The 24116-nt window shown below is 39.0% G+C and overlaps 1 pseudogene; it reads left to right on the top strand.

Annotated features, from left to right (window-relative positions):
- Positions 1-5941: 5941 nt before the first annotated feature.
- LOC115515006 lies at positions 5942-23945 on the top strand (annotated as a pseudogene).
- Positions 23946-24116: the final 171 nt, after the last annotated feature.

Here is a 24116-nt window from a genome sequence, read left to right as displayed (position 1 = left end):
TCTGTTAAGTTTCTCAGGATCCACATAAGAGAAAACATATGGTATATGTCTTTCTCTGTATGGCTTATTTCACTTAGCATAACACTCTCCAGTTCCATCCACGTTGCTACAAAGGGCCATATTTCGTTCTTTCTCATTGCCACGTAGTATTCCATTGTGTATATAAACCACAATTTCTTTATCCATTCATCAGTTGATGGACATTTAGGCTCTTTCCATAATTTGGCTATTGTTGAGAGTGCTGCTATAAACATTGGAGTACAAGTGCCCCTATGCATCAGTACTCCTGTATCCCTTGGGTAAATTCCTAGCGGTGCTATTGCTGGGTCATCGGGTAGGTCTATTTTTAATTTTTTGAGGAACCTCCACACTGTTTTCCAGAGTGGCTGCACCAATTTGCATTCCCACCAACCATGCAAGAGGGTTCCCGTTTCTCCACACCCTCTCCAGCATCTATTGTCTCCTGATTTGTTCATTTTGGCCACTCTGACTGGCGTGAGGTGATATCTGAGTGTGGTTTTGATTTGTATTTCCCTGATGAGGAGCAACGTTGAGCATCTTTTCATGTGCCTGTTGGCCATCTGAATGTCTTCTTTAGAGAAGTGTCTATTCATGTTTTCTGCCCATTTCTTCACTGGGTATTGTTTTCCGGGTGTGGAGTTTGGTGAGCTCTTTATAGATTTTGGATATTAGCCCTTTGTCTGATATGTCATTTGCAAATATCTTTTCCCATTCCGTTGGTTGCCTTTTAGTTTTGTTGGTTGTTTCCTTTGCTGTGCAGAAGCTTTTTATCTTCATAAGGTCCCAGTCGTTCATTTTTGCTTTTAATTCCCTTGCCTTTGGGGATCTGTCAAGTAAGAGATTGCTACGGCTGAGGTCAGAGAGTGAAGACTACTTTAAAAATAAAAATAAAAAATAAAATGGAGGTTGAATAAATAAAAAATAAATAAAATGGTAAGCACATGAAATATGTTATGCATCATTAACCATTAGAGAAATACAAATTAAGATAATGAAATAACATTACACATCTATTAGAATAACTAAAATAAGAAATATGGACAATATCAAGCTACGGTGAGCTATCATCGCATAGGAGTGGAAAAAGATGATTAGTCAAGAAACTGTGCTGACATAATTGTTGCAGAAGGAAAAGAAATTAAAATAATCTCTCTGTCACTCTACTCTCTCTCACACGCACACACACACACACACACACACACACACAATTGCAGGTATATTGAAGATCTAACATAAAAAGAAAAAATGAAAATTTTAAAGCAAGTATATGAGAATGTGTTTGCAATTATAGGATGTAAATGTTTTTCTAAAAACACCCAATAAGCACAAATTATTAAAAAAGGTAAAACTGATCATATCAAAACTTAAATTTTCTGTGTTACACAAGACCCTATAAATAGGGGAAAAATATAAACCACAAAAAGAAAAAAGGTACTGTTAGTGCATGCACACAACAAGGGATTTAAAATGGAACACATAAGTAACTCTTAAAAATCAGCCAACAGCGGGGCGCCTGGGTGGCTCAGTGGGTTAGGCGTCTGACTTCAGCTCAGGTTACGATCTCACTGTCTGTGAGTTTGAGCCCCGCGTCGGGCTCTGGGCTGATGGCTCGGAGCCTGGAGCCTGCTTCCGATTCTGTGTCTCCCTCTCTTTCTGCCCCTCCCCCATTCATGCTCTGTCTCTCTCTGTCTCAAAAATAAATAAAAACGTTAAAAAAATTTAAAAAAAAATAAAAAAAAAATCAGCTAATAGAGGACAATCTGGTAGACAAATAAAATATGTCTATTTATGATAGACAACAGAATATGACCAGTATATTGAAGGAAGAGGGCAGTAAATGACTAGTAAACAAATGGAAAGATACTCACTGGAAAACTGGGATATGTAAAAAAGCCAACAAGATATGCAACTGCACGGTCATTGGATTGGGGGAAAAAAACTCGACATTTATTGTCATGGAAGATGCTGAACAACATTAAAACTATATACTCATGCTTGAAATGTGACCTGTTAAAACAATTTCGTAGAGGTCTGGTAAAATACATCTACCTTAGGACTCAGAAATTCCACGTGTCTATATCCCCAGAAAAATTCTGACTCATGTACATAAATAAAATACAAAATTCTAAACAGCAATGTTTATATTAAAAGAAAATGGGAGACATCTTTTCCTAAGTAATCTTCACACCCAGCACAGAGCCCAACATGGGGCTTGAACTCATAACCCTCATCTGAGATCAAGAGTTGAATGCTTAATTATCTAAGCCACCCAGATGCCCTGAAAATGGGAAACATTTCCAAAATGGGAAGATTTGTCTCAATGCTAAACAACATAAGAATGAACAATAATTGTGATATATGCATTTAATGACTTACTATACAGCAGTGAAAGTGAATGAATGAATGAATGAATGAAATTAAAAATATAATGTTGACTGAAAATTGTGAGTTGCAGAGGAATACATCCGGCCTGGTGCTACTTCTATAAAGCATAAAAACATGCAAAACCTGTATCGTGTAGGTGAATATATTCTAGTTAATAAAAGTGTGAAGAAATGGTTGGAAATGATAAACCTCAAAATGAGGGTAGCAACTATCACTAAGGAAGAGGAAAATTCAATCACGTAGAGGGATATGGCGGCTTCACTCCTAATGTTAAATTTGTATTCTTATGCTAGGTAGTGGCCACACATTGTTATATTTGTTTGTATGCCTGAAATATTACACAATATATTTCAGGGAAAAAAATTTACATATTCACAGATTAAAAAGACAAAGTATCATATAATTATCTCAGAGGCAAGAAAAGCTCTTGATATAACCCAAACTTCATTCGTTATCAAAATTCTCGGTAAAAACGAGTGGAAGGCGACTTCCACATGATAAAAGAATACAAAACACTTGCAAACATCACACACCTTGGTAAGATATTTAAAGCGTTCACTTGAAACTCACATCAAGACAAAATTGCCTACTTTTCTTCAATATCATTCAGTGGGTCGAGCTGCCACAACCAGACAAGGACAGGACATAACAACTGTGATTGGAATAGAGGGAATCACACTGTCTCTTATATGCTCAGTTCTCCTTTTTCCTCTTCCAGGTGCATATCTCAGCCTGCATACCTCTCCTGGTTAGTGCTGCCCAAGGGTTCCCCTCCAGCCATCCCAGCTGCCCAGTGGGACACAGCTCCCCACTTCCTGAGTAATTTACAGCCTCCATTGGTTACTGCCATTCTCGTAGAGGAAAAGAAGTAGCAAAATGAACAGAATATAGAAAACAGAATATAGAAAACAGACTATCATGTCTTGAACTGAAATGCCCATCTCCCTTTCTCAGTTGCTGGCCAGCGGGACGCGCAACTCCGACACAGCCCCCTCTTGCACGCATCCTTCTAATTTCAGATGTTCTGTCTTTGCCGGAGAAAAGTATCCAAAGAGCCTTCCCGTGTGTGTGGGTTCAGGCAAGGTCACGCTGGGTGTGATGTGTGTGGATCATCCTGGGGCGCCATCTCCCACTGCTCAAGGTTCTCATGACATAAGGACTTACTTTATCAGCTATTCCTTAAATCTGTTCTAAACACAATAAACCAACTGTGTCTTCACACGTTCCTTTGGAGAAGTCCACCTTTCTTACCCATACAGAGAAGCAACAGAAGAAAGGTTTTTCCAAGTTAAAAATTGTATTAAACGACTCTTCTTAGTGGAAACAAACAAACAAAAGAAGATGATCGAAGGAACTATGCATTATACTAATAAAATCGTGTGTTTACAACATATTTGACAGGTTTCAAAGGATTTCCACATCTGTTAACTTGGCATTTTCAAACTCATTTGACCCAGCATATTAAGCAGAGGTATAATAGAAAAATATGAGAATTAAAGTATCCTTAGATTAATGTAAGTAGCAAAAAAAGTCTCATAGATTAATTTCCAAAAAAACCAATTAAAATATCAGTTTTTTAAAACTATACAGAATTCTTAATGAAATGCAGTTTGGGAAACATGAGATTTTTTAGAAGAATCATGTGACACAGACACAGCAAGTTCTATGATGTCAAGATGTTATTTTTCTGTTATTAATGCTTTCAAATTACTATATAAAAGCATTGTGACAAAAATGGGGAATATAATATAAAATACTGAATTCACCTAATTCTCTCACTCTAATATTCCCTTCTAGACTTCATCCATACAGATTTGTTTTTGGCATATTACCATTTCCTATTTTTGTTATTCAAAATACCATGCCAGAAGCATTTTTCTTTTTGCTTTATTCTTAATTCTAGTGGTTATATGGTTTTACAAGATATTGATAAGCTAAAATTTCTTTTTCCCATTTCAATTGTTGGGCATTTAGATTATGTTTGGAGGATATCAGAGGATATGTATGTGCATACAATGTTTCCTTTCAATTTAAAAGAATACCAGACAGCAAGCAACATGAGGACAAATCTAGTGTATAACATTAGTCCAGCCATCGATTTCCAGCCAGACCCTAAACCAGTGTATTACAGGTACTCGGTACTTATCTTTTAATTCTCTGAGTGAATAAAAACTTGCCTTTGAACTCTCTTAGCCAAAATTGCTTTTCAAAATTACCGCCTTAACATTTATTAAAACTAGAATTATGTGAATATATTGGTTTTATCCCATCTTTATTAAAAAACTGGGGGGGGGGGGCGCCTGGGTGGCTCAGTCTGTTAAGCGGTCGACTTCGGCTCAGGTCATGATCTCATGGTCCGTGAGTTCGAGCCCCGTGTCGGGCTCTGTGCTGACAGCTCAGAGCCTGGAGCCTGTTTCCGATTCTGTGTCTCCCTCTCTCTGACCCTCCCCCGTTCATGCTCTGTCTCTCTCTGTCTCAAAAATAAATAAACGTTAAAAAAAAAAATTTTAAAAACTGGGTATTTCATTGATTTAAAAATACTTCAATCTTTTAAGGTTTTTCTATATAATATGCATTAATTTACATTTCTGTATGGAGTTGGACATATTTTCTTGTTTGTTATTTAATAATATTTGCTTTTTATAATTGTTGGTTCAGATTTGGAAAATGAGATTCAGGCAAACCGGATGATAAGCAAGAAATATTCACTAGAATAGAAACTAAGCAAGTATCAAATCTGTCTGATCAAAACTCTCTAATACATTAAAATATAGCCTGTGCCATAACACCCCCCAAATGCAGTTAACTTTTGAAGCTGCAATTCTGATTTATTTAGCTTACACGGCATTATCCAGGCACACCTCATTTACTGCACTTTGTTTTTATTGAACTTCACAGATACTGCTTTTTTTTTTTTTTTTTTTTTTTTTTTTTTAAATTAAAGGCTTGTGGCCACCCTGTACCAAGGAAGTGTATTGAAGCAATTTTTCTGAGGGTTTTTTTCTCACTTTTTGTCTTTGTGTCATATTTTGACAATTCTCATAGTATTTCAAAGTCATTCGTTATTATTATCTTTGTTATGGTGATCTGTGATCAATGATCTTTGATGTTACTATTGTCATGGGGCACCATGAACAGTGCCCCATATAGAACAGCAAACAAAAAAATAATTTTTTTTATGTTTATCTTTGAAAGAGAGAGAGAGAGAGAGAGAGAGAGAGAAAACGTGCCTAAGCAGGGGAGAGGCAGAGAGAGAGGGAGACACAGAATCCGAAGCAGGCTCCAGGCTCTGAGCTGTCAGCACACAGCCCAGCGCGGGGCTCGAACTCACCAACCATGAGATCGTGACCTGAGCCGAAGTCAAGACGCTTAACCGACTGAGCCCCCCGGGCGCCCCTAGAACAGCAAACTTAATCGAAAAACACTGTGTGTGTCCAACTGCTCCACCAACTGGGTGTTCCCCAATCTCTCTCCTCAGGCCACCCTACTCCCTGAGACACAACAATGTTGAAATGGAGTCAATTAAAACCCTACAATGGCCTTGAAGTGTTCAAGTGAAAGAAAGTCATACACCTCTCACTCTAAATCGGAAGCTAGACATGATGGCGTTTAGTGAGGAAGGCACATCAAAAGCTAAGATAGGCTGACAGCTAGACTTCTTGCACCAAACAGTTAGCCAGGTTGTGAACACAAAGGAAACTTTTTTTTTTTTAATTTTTTTTTTTCAACGTTTATTTATTTTTGGGACAGAGAGAGACAGAGCATGAACGGGGGAGGGGCAGAGAGAGAGGGAGACACAGAATCGGAAACAGGCTCCAGGCTCCGAGCCATCAGCCTAGAGCCTGACGCGGGGCTCGAACTCCCGGACCGCGAGATCGTGACCTGGCTGAAGTCGGACGCTTAACCGGCTGCGCCACCCAGGCGCCCCAAAGGAAACGTTTTTGAAAGGAATCGAAGTGCTACTCCAGGGAACACATGAGCAAAAAGAAAGCCCAAGAGCCTGACTACTGATAGGGAGAAAATCTGAGTGGTCTGGATAGAAGATCAAACCAGCTACAACATTCCCTTCAGCTAAAGGCTAATCCAGAGCAAAGCCCTCTCTTCAATTCTACAAAGGCTGAAAGAGAACAGGGAACTGTGGCAGAAAAGTTTGCAGCTAGCAGAGCTTGGTTCATGCAGTTTAAGGGAAGAAGCCATCTCCGTAACAGAAAAGTGCAAGGTTGAAGCAACAAGTGCTGGTGTAGAAACCACAGCGAGTTCTCCAGAAGAGGTAGCTACGATCATTCACGAAGGTGGCTACACTAAGCAATAGATTTTCAGTGTAAGCGAAACAAGACTTCTACTGGAAGAAGATGCCATCTGAGACTTGTATAGCTAGAGAGAAGTCAATGCCTGTCTTCAAAGCTTCAAAGGACAGGCTGCCCGTCTTATTAGGGGCTCATGAAGCTGGTGACTTTCAGTCGAAGCCAATGTTCACTTGCCATCTGTAAAATCCGAGGGCCCTTAAGAATTATGCTAAATCTACTCTGCCCGTGCTTTATAAATGGAACCACATTTATAAATGTGACAGATGACAGCACATCTGTTTACAGCATGATCCACTGGGTGTTTGGGGCCACGGTTGAGATCCACCGCTCAGAAAAAGAAAACCGGAAAAAAAAAGTTCCTTTCAAAGTATTACTACTCGTTGACAATGCACCTGGCCAACCAGGAGCTTTGAAGGAGCTGTGCAATGAGATTAATGCTGTATTCATGTCTGCTAACACAACAGCCATTCTGCAGCCCGTGGATCAAGGAGTCATTTCAACTTTCAAATTTTTTAATTTAAGAAATACATTTCATAAGGTGATCGCTGCCACAGACAGTGATTCCTCTGATGGATGTGGGCAAAGTAATTTGAAAACCTTCTGGAAAGGATTCACCATTCTACATTCCATTAAGAACATTGGTGATTCACGGGAAGAGGTCAAAGTAGCAACATTAAGAGGAGTTTGGAAGAAGTTGATTCCAGCCCTCAGGGATGACTCTGACAGGTTCAGGGCTTTAGTGGAGGAAGTTAAGTGCAGGTGTGGTGGAAACAGCAGGAGAACTAGAATTAGAAGTGAAGCCTGAAGATGGGACTGAATTGCTGCAATCTCATGGTCAATCTTGAATGGCTGGCGAGTCGCTTCTTAGGGAAGAGCCAAGAAGGTGGTTTCCTGAGATGGAATCTACTCCTGGTGAAGATGCCACGAAGATTGTTGAAACGACGACAAAGGATTTAGAATACTACATACACTTGGTTGATAAAGCAGCAGCAGGGTTGGAGAGGATCGACTCCGATTTTGAACGAAGTTCTACCGTAGGTAAAATGCTATCAAACAACATCACGTGCTGTAGAGAATTTGCGTCTGAAAGCAAGAGTCAAACAGTGTTGTGAACTTTGTCTTATTTTAGGAAATTGCCACAGCCACCTCAACCTCCAGCAGTCACCGCCCTGCTCAGCGAGCAGCCATCAACATCCAGGCAGGACCCTCCACCAAGAAAAAGATTGCAACTCACTGAAAGCTCAGATTATGGCAACCATTTTTTTTTTTTTTAGCAATAAAGTATTTTTTACTTAACTATGCACATTTTAGACATATTATTATTATTGCACACTTAATAGATTATGGTATAGCAGAAACATGACTTTTATATGCACTGGGAAACCAAAAAATTTCTTTCGCTCACTTTATTGAGGTGGTCTGAAACCAAACTCACAATATATCTGATATCTGCCTGAATATTGATGAGAGATTCTCTAGGTAGAATATTTGTGCCTTGGCATCTGTAGAAATTATGAATAAGTATTCCCAACCCCAGATTTTTGTAGATTTAACTTAGTCGAACCTCCATTGATTTTGCTGATATTAGTCATAACTCGCAATCACTTGCTATTTGGCTTTAATGTTATTTTTTGAATTTTAAAAATGTTTTCAATGTACTTAAAATGTTTTGGGGTTTGAGAAGACTTTACTTACAAGTTCAAGTCCCTTCAGCTACTTGTATATGTTGAGTCCATTGTATTTGCACACCCCCCTAACTGTTATTATATGGGAAATCACAGAATAATTTTTGAATATTAAATGTAGCTTCCCAGAAAATAAAACTTTGGCATTTGGGAACAAAGGTAACCATCTTAGCTTATCTTTAAGAGAGGTTTTAAGGAGTTCAGGAGTTCTTCTGTGAGGAGATTAAAAGAAGTCTAGGTTTGCAAATAAACAAAGAGACGAAGAAACAAATAAATAAAACTCCACTAACCCGATCAGTTCATTTTTTAAAATCATTGTTGAGATATTAGGGGGAGGGGTATACTTTCATTAACAAATCAGTCACTTTCTTTCTAATACTTAGTTTCTGGCACTTTTTGACAAACTTTCATTTATATGAGGCATCCGGAGATCAGGTGTGCTGGAGTCAGGTGGATATGGGCAGGTTGTAGCAGAAGGGAACATGGCAAGAGCCACTTGGAGGGAGCGGGCTTAAGGCACCTTCCTCAGGGACAGCCGGTGGCCCTCGATCCACGTGTGACACACTCTTCCGCGACAGCGAAAAGGAGCTAAGCTTTCAGTCACCAAAACTCTCAGCCCCACTTACCAGCAAAAGTGCTGTAAATGAGTAGTGAAGTAATGACGAAATAATATCTGTAACGTTAACACTTGAGAGAATGATCATGGTTTTTGAGGGGCTCTCATTTGTGCAAAGAGACACGTGAGTACACATCTGCCTATATGCACTTATATGCAGGTACGCATGTATCTATGTATACTTGTTTTTGTGTGGCAACAGGGATACTTCCTGTAGTTTTTTTTGTCCCTGAAAAGTATTGCTTCTCCTAGATCTTTGTAACAATACCACACTTGCCAAGTAGGAAGGTGCAGAAAAGAATCCTTTTCCCAGCAGGGCAGCTACCACAGCATGAAGCAAACCACTGTTTTCTAAAGCTTTGACCACTCTTCAAGGTTGGCCCCTTTTAGAGTTGGAATAATCCTCATATTCGTGCAGTTTGCACACATTCGGTCCAAGATGATATCTTCATACGGAAGGGTAATAAGTTACACCGCAGTTTCTCTACAAGGCATGCTCCTTCTCACTTTATTTCGTGGACTAGTTCTTAGAGGAATCCATCTGTGAGATTGGGTTCTCCGAGAGACGGGACTTTAGAGGGATTCCCAAACGTTAAAATGGAACGCCCGCCCTCTGGTGTTCCTTCAGAGTATTGCCAGTTGGAAGATTTAAAACTTCAGTATTACTGAAGAGGAGGAAAGTAATGGTTTATGCAGTTTTCTCCTTTGAATCCATTTTAATAACAATTGGAGTTCTTCTAGGGAAGGACTTGGTGAGGTATTCTTGTGAACCCGCTGGAGGAACCTCTTATCTCACTCCCTCTGCTTCCGGCTTAACATAGGATCAGCTTCCTTTTGATCTTTGGGAATTCTTCTCCCAAGTTTCTGGGAATCTTTGAAGTTGTCTCAAGTGTACTTGCGAATTATTCTCTTATAGATGAACTAACTTCTCTCAGCAGAAATCGGCTTGGAGGGATGAGGCATTCATTCCTATGGGGATCAATAATTGGAAAAGGAAACTGAAGAGCTCTGGAACATTGGGCACTGTTCAGAAAATGTTGTGGCGGGGGGGGGGGCGCCTGGGGGGCTCAGTCAGTTAAGCGTCTGACTTCGGCTCAAGTCATGATCTCACGGTTGGTGAGTTCGAGCCCGGCGTCAGGCTGTGTGCTGACAGCTCAGAGCCTGAAGCCTGCTTCAGATTCTGTGTCTTCCTCTCTCTCTGCCCTCCCCCGCTCGTGTTCTCTCTGCCTCTCAAAAATGAATAAATGTTTAAAAAGAATTTTAAAAGAAAATGTTGGTTGGAATGAATGATTCAGTCAGAGAAACAGGGCAAGGAAAAACCCTGAGGACACGGACGCTTGCGGCAGGAATGAGAACGTGCAAAATGTAGAGCCAGATGCCCTGGAAAAGGTGTGTTATAATTCAGTCTGGTGGCCTAGAGGAAGGAGATGGTGACACCCCCATACCATAGCATGGCCCCTGTCCTTCCTCAAGTGGTAAAAGACCAACAGTTCCCCCGGCCTGGCCTTGGCAATAAGGCACAGCTGGAGTAGGTGATCCTAGAGGTAAATTACCAGACAGTGTCCTTGGGGGTTCAGCTAGCAATGAAGGAAGCAGTCCAGGAACGGACTGGGTCATAAAACCCAAATAGTGATAAACAAAGGGGGTTGAGATCTGAACCAAAGTGCATCAGGGACTGAAAGAGAAGCTGCCTGAGAAATGCAGATATGGAAGGAATTTGTGAAGCCACGGTTCCACACCCTCCATGTTTCATGTTTGTTTCTGTCTTGTCTTCTTAGAATCCTCACCACCATCTCAGGATCTGACGTGCTTGCAGACCAAAATCATATCCCTAATTCAGATTGGCCCAGAGCCTGAAGAGTCCCAGAGCTTTCTTTGAGTTGGATGATGCAGTGAAGTTCTTTGGAAATTAGTTTGCTTTTTTTCCTACCTATATATCCTCTCCCTCTTTGTATGTTAGAGGTCAGTAAGCGGTACCTGTACAATTTCAGACTCCTGAAACTGTTATTTTAATTACTTTTAATCTCATTCTCATTCTCTGAAACCACGCCTTTGCATATCTCTACTGCAGCACTTAGCTGCTGGAGTTGTGTTAGTCGTTTCCACATCTACATATCCCATTTGTATTAGAGCCCCTTAAAATCAGAGACTGTGTCTTATTCATTTTTGTATTCTTAGCATCCAGTGCAGGATGTATTTGTTAACAAAAGAAAAGTGATTTAAAAATACTTTGCTGTGGGAGCGAACTGCTGAATGATAAAGGTACATTCTAAAAACTGGAGGGTAGATAAACTGAGACCAGGTCAGTCATTTATGTGACTGACGAAGGTAACGATGTGGCTTTTAAGTTTCTGTTCTATAACGGGCTGTCAGAAGCTTGAACAAATGAAAATAAGAAATAAAAATCAAAGAAGCATAATAGAATGTTCCTTATTTGCTTAGTATATAAAATGGCATTCAAAAGAGGCTCCTGGGCATCTTCTAAAATTTCAATCATACTATGAATGCATTTTCTCTATAAATCTCAAGTGTGACACATTTTGCAAGGGGAATCAAGGTTTGGTGGTCAGCACTGAGAATAATGGCTGATTTCTCATGGTTGGTGACCAAGGTTAATAATGAAGTGAATAAAATGGAAAATCACAGATTGCACTTTATGTCTTCCCGGAAGACCCATCTTTCTCATTTTTGTTAAAACAATACGAATTGTCCTGAAATTTGTAGACTTGAGGACATCTTTCTGAGTGAGCACAAGTAATCGTAATCTAGTCAAATTCAATTAAAAACCATTAAAAACTCTTGTATTCTTTTTGGTTTTTTACCTCCAGCAAAATTGTGTAAGCGGTTTGAATTGCTTCCCTGAGAGATGGCCTCTGATCTTGGTAAACCCCTTGAACCTGCTGTCTCTGTGGCTACAGTTATTTAAGAATCAATGTTCATTTGTCAAACAGGCAATGTTTTACTTCCAAGTATTATAAACCATTTGCTCATTGGCAATTTGTTATCATTGTAAGTTGGTTTCCTTTTTCAAAAAAATCGTAATCCTGGGTTTCTGAGACCAATATTTTACCCGAGGAATAAAATAGATTCTCATTCAGCTCTTCAGAGCAATGGTTTCTATCATCCATGATCTTTTTTTGGGGAGCACTGCGGAACCACCAAGATCGCTCCTTTTATTGCTACTTTGCAATGCTTGACTCTGTGCCTAGAAATTGACTATGTGCAAGGCATAGGCATGAAATATACATTCTTGGTAAGTTGGCTACTTGACCATGGGACCTGTAACCTCATATGACTGCAAGAGTCACTAACAGATAAAAAAGGCATCCTGAAAACTGAGATAACACTTTTACAAAATAGAAAATTAAATGTTTTTCTCCATTAAATGTTTTTCTGAAAAAATTAATTGTTCTGTTTTTAAGTTACCCAATTCAACAATTGCCAGGGTTTGTATATAATGACTGACTTAAATTTAAAAATATATATATCAATGAAAAATCGCAAGCATTCACTAAAGTGGAGTGAATAGTATAAGGGAGCCTCTATATAACCTCGACAATTATCAATACTTTGTTACTTTTGCTTGACCATTCCTTTTTCTTTCCTTTGTTGAAATATTTTTATTTTTTTAATGTTTATGTTTATTTTTGAGACAGAGAGAGACAGAGCATGAGCAGGGGAGGGGCAGAGAGAGAGAGAGGGAGACACAGAATCCAAAGCAGGCTCCAGGCTCTGAGCTGTCAGCACAGAGCCAGACACGGGGCTCGAACCCGTGAACCACGAGATCACGACCTGAGCCAAAGTCGGACACTCAACCGACCCAGCCACCCAGGCACCCCTGTTGAAATATTTTTAAAGCAAATCCTACATCATGTTGTTTCACCTGTAGATATGTGTATGTCTCAAAAAGAACATTTTTTAAAAAAAAATACCAAATGCCATTATCACATCTAAAAAATTTAAAATGTTCCTTGGTATTAAATGATATTCAATTCAAAATATATTTGGAAAATGATAGTGCATATGTGTGAGATATTTTGCAGGAGGCAGGTAGTGCTTGGTGACTACATGCATTTGAAGCATTTGTCATAATTCTGTAACCACCCCCTCAGGTTGTGAGTCCTTGATCTAGACTACATTTATTAAGTGGTTAAAGGTAATTCTAACTTAGACCAAGATTTTTATTTCATTTTTGTATTTATTATGCATTTTATCTTCTTTTATTTTGCTTTGTTTTGTTTTTATTGTTATTTTCAAAGGATTATGACCTGACCTCCATTGCAAGATTTTTAATTGTAACACTGGATTATTATTCTAATGGGTTGCTAAGCTTTTATGGCAGAGAGTACATAACAAATGAAATAATTTTAGGGGCGCCTGGATGGCTCAGTTGATTAAGCATCTGACTTTTTTTTTTTCAGCCTGTTTTATTTCTTGTTACTGCTTTATGACACTAAGCATCTAACTCTTGATCTCGGGTCATGATCTCCCAGTCTTGAGATCGAGCCCTGTTTCCAGCTCTACAGGTTTACTTCCATGCTGGACATGGCCCCTGCTTGGGATTCTGTCTCTCTCCTCCCTTTGCCCCTCTCCCCGTCCGCCCTGCTCGTGCGCGCGCGCGCGCTCTCTCTCTCTCTCAAAATAAATAAATAAATAAGCATTTTAAAATAAATAAATAAACAGAGACAATCGTAGATCTTTTTGACATGCTAAAATCTGAGCTTCCTTATTTGATTCCTTACTTGAATCTGCTGTACTCTTTTTTTTATAACATTTATCATTTATTCACATATTCCCCAAATATGAGTTTTGTACTATTTACATTATTTTTTAATTAAAATGATACCTTATGAATTAAAGTCTAAAAAGTATAATCTCCAAGAAGTGAAACGTATTCATTGTAAAAGTGATAAAATTACATAAAAATGAAGGGAGAAAATAATATTTTATCATCTTATGAGCTAGAGAGAACCTCTGGTAATATTTTGATGTATATAGTGTTCCAGGGGTGCCTGAGTGGCAGTTGGTTAAGCTTCTGACTTTGGCCCAGGTCACGATCTCATGGTTCCTGGGTTTGAGCCCAGGGTCAGGCTCTGTGCCGACAGCTTGGAGCCCGGAGCCTGCTTCGGATTCTGTGTCTCTTCTCTCTCTGCTCCTTTCTTGCTTGCACTCTGTCTCTCTCTCTCTTTCTTTCTCTCTCTCAAAAAATAAACATTTGATGTACAGTTTTCTAATTTTCCCTATTAAAATTTGGCTCATTCTGCATTTATATAGTACTTTACTTTTCTATAATATTGTGAGCATTTTTCTTTTTCGTTATGATTATAAATGTGATTTTTACAAGGTTCCATAATATATCACCATATGGATATAACATAATTCACTTCAACATTATGCCTTTGCTGAGCCTAGATAGATATACATATACGTGTATGCAAAACATTATTGTATATGTCTTCTGATTATTTCTTTTTAAAGTAATTTAAAAGTATCTAGTAATTATTCATTAGTGACAGGTCCCTTAAACTAATTGTTCCATGAAATACTGGACACAATGTCCTTGTTTGCTTTGACCTCCAAATCACTAGAATCTGGTCCATACTTCTCAAGTTCCTGAACACTTGGCATTTGCTGACTCCTTCTCTGTACCACTCCTTTCTTCTTGTTGCATTACCTCTTGCCTTATTACCCAAAGAGTCCTAAGTTCTCTCACTCAGCCACAACAAGTTTTCCAAATCTCAGTCTCTAACAGAGATTCAGGCCCGCCATTGGTGTTCTTTCTTAAAATTTTTTTTTTTTTTCAACGTTTATTTATTTTTGGGACAGAGAGAGACAGAGCATGAACGGGGGAGGGGCAGAGAGAGAGGGAGACACAGAATCGGAAACAGGCTCCAGGCTCCGAGCCATCAGCCCAGAGCCTGACGCGGGGCTCGAACTCACGGACTGCGAGATCGTGACCTGGCTGAAGTCGGACGCTTAACCGACTGCGCCACCCAGGCGCCCCTTGGTGTTCTTTCAAACACAGCAAAGTTCTGAGCAGAACACAACAGGCCTTCAATGCCCACAATCTATCCTTAAAGAGCAGTTAGGATTATGGAGGCAATTTTCTTCCATTAAGGAGCTACAGTCTTTTGCCTTGAACCTTTTCCAGGAATAGCTGGGGCAGTTGCTAAGAGGTAAGGCAAGGAAGTACTCATCAGGTACTTAGCACAATGCTTGGCACCTAGGCAGTGTGTGATAAAAGTTAATTGTTGATGATGATAATGATGATAATGGACACACCTCCTTCATGAATACATGTGTTCACACCTTGTGAAACTGACATTTCCATTGGCCAATGGTCCGTAGAATGGTATTCTAATAAGGTGTTAACATATGTTTAACCCATTTTGGAAAAAAAAAAAAAACCTTCTGGCTTAAAGAAGCAAAACTTACTTGAAAAAATATGCTCCACTGAAAGAGCACTGTGGGTCATATCAATCATTCTGCAATACTACTTAGTAGTATTATATTCGTGTACCTTTTCTTCAACTGCAAATCTTGAGCTTCATATACATAAATCTCTCCCATTGTGGATAAGTTGGGGAAAGAAACAGGAACTGAATGATTAACATTTTTTAATGGGTGCAGATAAAAGAGCAGAAACAGACACAAAAAAAGAAAGAAGGAAAGAAGAAAGAAAGAAAGAAAGAAAGAAAGAAAGAAAGAGAAAGGCATGACAAAATAAACCAACTCTTCTCAGAATGACAATTGGGCAGCTTTCGAAGCCACTAAAAGCTTTGATAGAAGTTTATCATGGGCTGAACAAAGGCTATATAATTTCATATACTGGGGAAAGGATTTGAGAAATGCCTATCAGCTATGCAGAATAATTTCCAGAAAGGTTAACAATGCATATTCTTTCTTGAGCATTCACATTTTTTGCATCTCTTTGAATATAGCACAATCAGGAGATGCCACACTTAAAAAACCCTAAAACATTGTCTATGTATGTGGAGGCTCCTTGGTATTCAGTGATCTACATGAAGGCAAAATTAATTAACACCTGTATAATTAAAACCGCAGGAAAAGAATAGGCTAAGAATTTTCTAGCAAGTAAAAAGATGGTAAATGTGCACTGATTAGACACTCCCCATTACAGGAGTTCAATATAGTTGAAATGTAATTTGATGGGAGAGACTTTTAGTTTTTCTTTAGAGACTATAAACATACTTGAGTTTGTACAAGTTCACTTAAGAAACCAGATATCATTGTTTTTCTCTTAAAGTCTGAAATTCTTTTTTTTCAATTTTTTTTAAAAGTTTTTATTTATTTTTGAGAGAGAGAAACAGAACACCAGCAAGGGAGGGGCAGAGAGAGAGGGAGACGCAGAATCCAAAGCAGGCTCCAGGCTCTGAGCTGTCAGCACAGAGCCTGATGCAGGGCTCGAACCCATAAACTGTGAGATCATGACCTGAGCCAAAGTTGGACGCTTAAAGAACAGAGCCACCCAGGTGCCCCTAAAGTTTGAAATTCTTAATAACAAATTGCTTGACCGCTCGCAGTTTCCGCAGCTTGGCAGCTTCATTCCAAGAGCATCAAGCCATCAGGTCCCAGAGCATAAGTACTCTCCACGTTTCTGCTTGCGTTACATTTGCAACTCTCCTGTTGGTTAAAGCGAGTCACAGGATCGGTCCAAATGAAAAAGCTGGAGAGAAATTTTGATTGGAGGAGTTTCAAAGTTACTCTGGATCTAGGACAGGAAAGAATTTGTGGCCATTTAAAAATTTTACCAGTGATGAATCTACTACAGATTTATAGATGGCTGAATTTATACACTACATAGCCCCATTTTATAAATGCATAACTAGTTTTCAAAAAAAAAAAAAAAGTTTCCAAGATCTCAAAGATGACTAATGCCGAAATTAAAATTTGAACCCATTTCTACCTGACCTCACTGGTCTTACCATGCTGATTCCCCAGCAGCCCTAAAGGGCTAACAAATTTTCATTAGATTATAAAAATCCATAAGAAATAACACTATACAGTAGAGACAGAAGTTTGCCTTTATTCTTGAAGTGTGTGTGACATTTTGTTTACTCTTAGAGGAGTTTTATTTATTTTTATTTTTTTAATTTACTTATTTTTGAAAGAGACAGAACACTAGTGGGAGAAGGGCGGAAAGAGAGAGGGACACACAGAATCTGAAGCAGGCTCCAGGCTCTGAGTTGTCAGCAAAGAGCCCGGTGCGGGGCTTGAACCCACGAACTGTGAGATCATGACCTGAGCTGAAGCCAGACACTTAACTGACTGAGCCACCCAGGCTCCCCACTCTTAGAAGAAGTTTTAGCTCCTTTGTCATTAGTCCCCACGTAAATCCATATACAGTTACTAAAGATTTCAAATTGGGAAATACGGTGCTATAGAATGAAATCTGGTTAAAATTCAAAATGCAATAATGACTTGAATCTGTCTCAAAGTCAGGTGAGATTTCATATTGGTTCACTCATGACCATAGATATAGATAATTCCTGCAATAATCAGAGCAAAATGGAACCAGAAAACTGTGTTTCCTAGTCCTCAAAAAACTAGCGTGAGAGCGTACGAACAAGCATATAAGAGAGGAAGAAATGGAGAACGGCAAGAATGAAAGGAAAAGTGAAGAGGAAAATGAGAGCGAGCAAGAACCCGCGGAAGCATGTGGAAGGCACAATTACTTAAACTATTAGAAAATACGATTGACCCTTGAACAAACAATACAAAGGCTAGTGGCACCAACCTCCCCCACAGTTGAAAATCCATGTATAACTCCTGACTCGTCCAAACTGAACTACTAATAGCCTACTGTTCACTGGAAACCTTACCAATAATATAAACAGTCGATTAACACATATTTTGTATGTTACAGTATTATATACTGAATTTTTAAAGTAAGCTAGAGAGAAGGAAATGTCACTAAGGAAATCATAAGAAGGAAAAATACATTTACAGTACTGTACTTATATTTATTGGAAAAAAATCTTCAAGGCAGTGGCCCCACACAGTTCAAACCTGTGTCGTTCAAGAGTCAGCTGAAGTTATACTTTTGCTCACTTAGAAGAATAGCAATTTTTTTTTTCCCAGACACATGGGATCTCATGAATGTGTTCTGATTTAATATTATGTACTTAAGGTCATTTAAAAAAAAAAGTTTTATTTTCAGATTATTGATGAATCACATGCAGTTGTTAGGAATAACACAGAAATATCCCACTATCTTTTACGCAGTTCCCCCAGCGCTAATATCTTGTCAGATCATTTTGAAGGGAAAAAAATAACAGAATCATTTCACTTAAAGAAATGATTAAAGCCCTGTAAGACAAGAGTTTTCAACATAATGAAAATCACTCAATGTAATACACTACATTAACAGAATGAAGGACAAAAGCCACACAGCATCTTAATTGAATCAGAAAAAGCATTTGACAAATATTAACACCTTTTTATGATAAAAACTCCCACAACAGATTAGGAATAAAAGGCAACCATCTCAACATAAAAAGACCATATATGAAAACCCACAGCTAACATCAACATAAGAGTAGAAAACCCTAGGGGCACCCAGGAGGATCAGTCGGCTGGGTGCCTGACTTCAGCTCAGGTCATGTGAGTTAAGGTCCCATGTCGGGCTCTGTACTGACAGCTCAGAGTCTGGAACCTGCTTCGCCATCTGTGTCTCCCTCTCTCTCTCTGCCCCTTCCTCACTCATGCTCTGTCTTTCTCTCTCAAAAAATAAACATTAAAAAAAATTTATTTTTTTATTTATTATTTTTTTTCAATATATGAAATTTATTGACAAATTGGTTTCCATACAACACCCAGTGCTCATCCCAAAAGGTGCCCTCCTCAATACCCATCACCCACCCTCCCCTCCCTCCCACCCCCCATCAACCCTCAGTTTGTTCTCAGTTAAAAAAATTTTTTTAAATAAAATAAAATTCTTTTAAAAAACTGTATAAAACCCTAAAGATTCTACCAAAAATAATACACTGTTAAAAACCAATAAAGTCAGAAAAGTTGTAGAATACAAGTAGGTGAAAGATTACACATTGAAAAGTATATCAGGGCACCTGGGTGGTCAGTTGGCTAGGCATCAGACTTCAGCTCAGGTCATGATCTTGCAGTTTGTGAGTTCAAGTCCGCATCAGGCTCTGTGCTGACACCTCAGAGCCCGGAGCCTACTTTGGATTCTGTGTCTCCCTCTCTCTCTCTGGCTCTCTCTCTCTCTCCCTCTCTCTCTCTCAAAAATAAATAAACATTAAAAAATTTAAAAGACTATAAAATATTGCTGCAAGAAATTTTAAAAGATACAAATAAATGGAAAGACATCGCATGTTCATGTATTAGAAGAAAATATTGGTCACATGTCAATCCTACCCAAAGCAATCGACAGATTCAAAGCAGTCCCTATCAAAACCCCAATGTTATTTTTACAGTAAAAGAAAAACCCATCCAAAAGTTCATATAAAAATTTAAGGGGCCCAGAATTGCCAAAACAACTTTGAAAAAGAATAAAGTTGGAGGACATACACTTTCTGATTTCAAAACATATTGCAAAGTTACAATAATCAAAACGTTATGGTACTGGCATAAAGACAGACAATAGAGTGGAATGGAATGGAATGGAATGGAATGGAATGGAATGGAATACAACACAATCGAATACAATCAAATAGAAATAATAGAGAACAGAGAATAGAATAGAGAGTCTATAAATAAACCCTCATGTATGATGAAATGATTTTTGACAAGAATGCCAAGACCATTCAATGGGGGAAAGGACCATCTCTTTAACAAATGGTATTAGGAAAACTAAGTATCCACATGCAAAAAAATGAAGTTGGACCCTTATTTTTCTTTCTACAAAAACTAAACTGAAATGTATTAAAGACCTAAACAGAAGACCCCAAGTGATAAAACTCTTAGAAGAAAGTACAGGGGAAACACTTCTCGACATTGGATCTGACAATGATTTCTTGGCTATGACAACAAAGCATAGACTACATAAGCAAAAATAGACAAATGGGACTACATCAAATTTAAAAACTTTTTGCATCAAGAGTCACAATCAGCAAAGTGAAAAGGCAATCTGTAGAATGGGAGAAAATATTTGCAAATTATATATTTGATATGGGTGAACATCCAGAATATATAAAGAGCTACAAGTCAACAACAACAAGAAAATCATGTAACTAAATTTAAATATCGGTAAAGGATTTGAATAAACATTTCTCCAAAGCTGATATACAAATAGCCAATATAATGGCATGTAAGATGCTCATCATGACGTATCATAAAAGGAAAGCAAATCAAAGCCACAATGAATATCACCTCACACCCATTAGCACAACTACTATAAAGTAAACAGAAAAAAAAGTTATTGGCAATAAAAAGTATTGGTGAGGATATGGAGAAATTGGAATCCTTCTACATTGTTAGTGAATATGTAAAATGGTACAGTCATATGAAAAATAGTATAGAGTTTACTCTAAAATTTTTTTAAATTACCTTATGATTCAGCAATCCCACTTGTGGGTATATACCCAAAAGAATTCAAAGCAGAGTCTTAAAAAGATATTTGTACATCCATGTTCTATGCAGCATTATTCACAATAGCCAAGAGGAGGGAGCAACCAATCTATCATCAGATGAACATAGAGAGAAAATGTGGATATACATACAATGGAAGGCTATGCAGCCTTAAAAAAGAAGGAAATTTTGTCACATGTGATGGATGGATGTACATGGGCGATCCTCAAGGAAATTAGACAAAATGAACTAACCCAATCATAGAAAGACAAATACTATATAATCTACTCAGATGAAATTTATAAAGTAGTCAAAATTGTAGATAAAGTAGAAAGGTGGTTGTCAAGGGCGGAAATGACGAAGGGGAGGGCATTAGTGTTTGATGGTCACAGTTTCAGTTTACAAGATGAAAACATTCTAGAAATCTGTTGTACAACAATGTGAATATACTTAGCACTGCTGAACCATTTACTTAAAAATGGTCAAGACGGTAAATTTCATGTCATGTGTTTTTTCACCGCAATAAAAAAAAAATAGCGGTAAAACACATTCCTTCTCTTCTTGTCAGTTTCCGAAGTTCAAAAGCTGAGGTTTGCTCAGTGAGTTATTTCATCAATGAAGTCTCCAGTTTTACTGAAAACATTGGTGATGACAAAAATGAGAGCACTTAATACCACCAAAATTTCACACTCCTGACCATCTGCTTTTTTAGAGTAAGTGAATCTTGAAGACAAATTAACATGTGGCATATGAAAGAGAGGCAGAGAAATTGGGACTCTGCCCAGACCTTCAAAGACCAGCACTATCCATTTGATTTGAGAGCAGTTTTCTAACATATGGGTGGGTCCTTCACATTCCAGGCCAAGCCATTTCTTTATATAAACAATCCCCTGCAGTTCAGTTCATCCCATGATCTTCTGTTATAATCATTCAGCTTCAAGCACAGCAACGGGTACACCTGATTGATTACACCTCTGATCACACTCCTTCAGATTTGGCTTTCACAGACAACTTATTCTTCCTATGTCCTCACGTAGGATAGATTAGAATAAGCGGTAAAATGTAAATCTTCACAGAGCCATCGAAGCCGAGTTCTTTTGTCTGAAAACCTTTAGGCAAGCAAACGAAGGGCATCCTTGGCATTTTTAAATAGATCAGGGCTGAACCAGCAGCAGCAGCACGGGAGAACTTGTTAGAAATGCAAATTCTCCGGTCCCACCCAGACCGACCAAATCAAAAACCCTGGAGTGGGTTTCAAAACCCACCAGGTGATTCAGATGCCAGCTGAAACCTGGGAACAACAGCTTCTTCGCCTCTATGTGACCAAGGCCAAATAAACTTGTTTTAACAGTAAATATGGAAAAAGTGACAGCAGGTGGCAGTGTTTGACTATTTCTGCCTTTTTCATAAATCCATACTCTCTATAGGACAAATCAAGTTACCAAACCTGAACATTTTATCACAGGTAAAAAAAAGAATTTCATTGTCATTTTTCTTTCCAAAAAAAGAAGACAAACTATTTCCTTGAAGATACGGAATATATATATATATATATATATATACACACACACACACACATATATATACACATAAATAGATATATACACACACACATATATATATTATATGTATATATTAATGTGTATATAAGTGTATGTAAGTGTATATATATGTATATATATAATGTGTATATAAGTGTATGTGTGTGTGTGTGTGTGTGTGTGTTTCCTCTTTGGGGAACTTTGGGAGATTTAGCTTGGAGATATCTTTTAAATTGTATTACATCAAGATACAAAAGTGCCGGGGCGCCTGGGTGGCGCAGTCGGTTAAGCGTCCGACTTCAGCCAGGTCACGATCTCGCGGTCTGTGAGTTCGAGCCCCGCGTCGGGCTCTGGGCTGATGGCTCAGAGCCTGGAGCCTGTTTCCGATTCTGTGTCTCCCTCTCTCTCTGCCCCTCCCCCGTTCATGCTCTGTCTCTCTCTGTCCCCAAAAAAATAAATAAACGTTGAAAAAAAAAAAAAATTTAAAAAAAAAAAAAAAAAAAAAATACAAAAGTGCCTATACTGACTGGAACCTCTTAGGTATTTTCAAATAAAGCCAAAGAATTTTCATTTCTCCTCCCCAGCCACCCTGTACTTTTTTTTTTTTTTTTTTCTATTCTCTGCAGCCAGGACTTTGACTTGTCCAATACACATATGTGTCCCTGGTGTGAACAGTGAACTTAAGAACAGTTTATATTTTGAAAAGGGCTCACTGCGGTACAAGCCAGAGTTTCAGTCATAGCAAATAGGATGAGGTTGGAAAAGAGTTATCGCTGCCTTAAGAGATTACAGGACATATATGTGACTTCATAGCAAGAAAGTCAGGTTTTCCAAAGGAAATGATTCCTTTTCCCATTATTGCATCCAACACCAGCCGCTTTCTGATCATCAGTGGCTGTAGGGATTCCGCCCTGATTTGCCTAGAGCCTTCTAGAAGCCTGCCCTCCCAGTGACCCTCCCTAGGTCACAGAGATTCTGGCCCACAGCTCTGGGCTTGTTCAAAGAAGGAGAACAGACAACGTACTGAGTCCCATTCACCACACTCTGTAAGCACAAAGGTTTTTTCTTTTAACATTATTGTACCCTGAAGGGCTTTTCCTGATAAATGGCCCTTTGAATGATGGGTATAATAGCATGCAGCGCTTTCTCAAAGAGAAACGACTACTGCCAGTGACAGTAAATACAGTCAGGGCTACTGCCGCCTATTAACTGAAGCTTTGTTTTCTGATGTTCTTTTATATTTCACATAAATTTGTTCCTGTCAGCGATCCTAAGCTATGGAGGCAAGATTCCATACACGGAAGGCAATGTTTGAACTTCTCTACCAGCAGCACGTTAAATAGATTTTCCCGATGCCCTCTTACATTTAACGTTCGTGCTGCCGCAGAGAGAAATACATCAGTGCCTCTCCAGGTCAGGATCCTATCTTGTCTTGAGATCACGTTTCATTATGCCCCGAGCCAAGAATGCACGGGGTCTGATCCACAGCCAAATAATGTGATTCTGGGACATAGATCGGGATTACTGAAGATAAAGTGGCCTGGCCGTGAGGCGTACTGTAAGAACACACGTGCTTATTAGATCGCATCCCGTGTCTGTGGCGGCTGCCCTCCTGCCAAGACTGAGTGCTACTAAGCTCATCCCTCCCCGCAGCTCCCCTGCGAGTCGTAAGTTTGCTTTCACTCCAAGAGCAAAACGTAACAGTGAAAGAGGCCCCGTTCTGCGCAAGATCTACAAGCTGTCAGTTCGTCTGGGGACAGAGGCTGGCTTCCAGCTGGTGGAGTACCCCGATAACGCCAAGTGGCACCCTCACAGGTGCCTGAATGAGTCACCGATTCTCTAGGTTCTTTGTGCTGCTCGCTGTGGCTTACGTTGTAAACACATGGAGGTTGCAAGCCTCCCACGTTGCTTCAAACATCTAAAAACAGCTTTTAGCCTCTGTGTGTCTCCCCCCCGCCCCTTATATGGTAACAGCTGAGCTCTGAACCCCTGACTGAGCAGGGCCCTATCTATG

The sequence above is a fragment of the Lynx canadensis genome, chromosome B2 (genome assembly GCF_007474595.2).
Source record: "Lynx canadensis isolate LIC74 chromosome B2, mLynCan4.pri.v2, whole genome shotgun sequence".
Taxonomy (NCBI): domain Eukaryota; kingdom Metazoa; phylum Chordata; class Mammalia; order Carnivora; family Felidae; genus Lynx; species Lynx canadensis.
The sequence above is the reverse complement of the archived record's forward strand: the minus strand, read 5'-3'. Positions and strand labels throughout refer to the sequence as shown.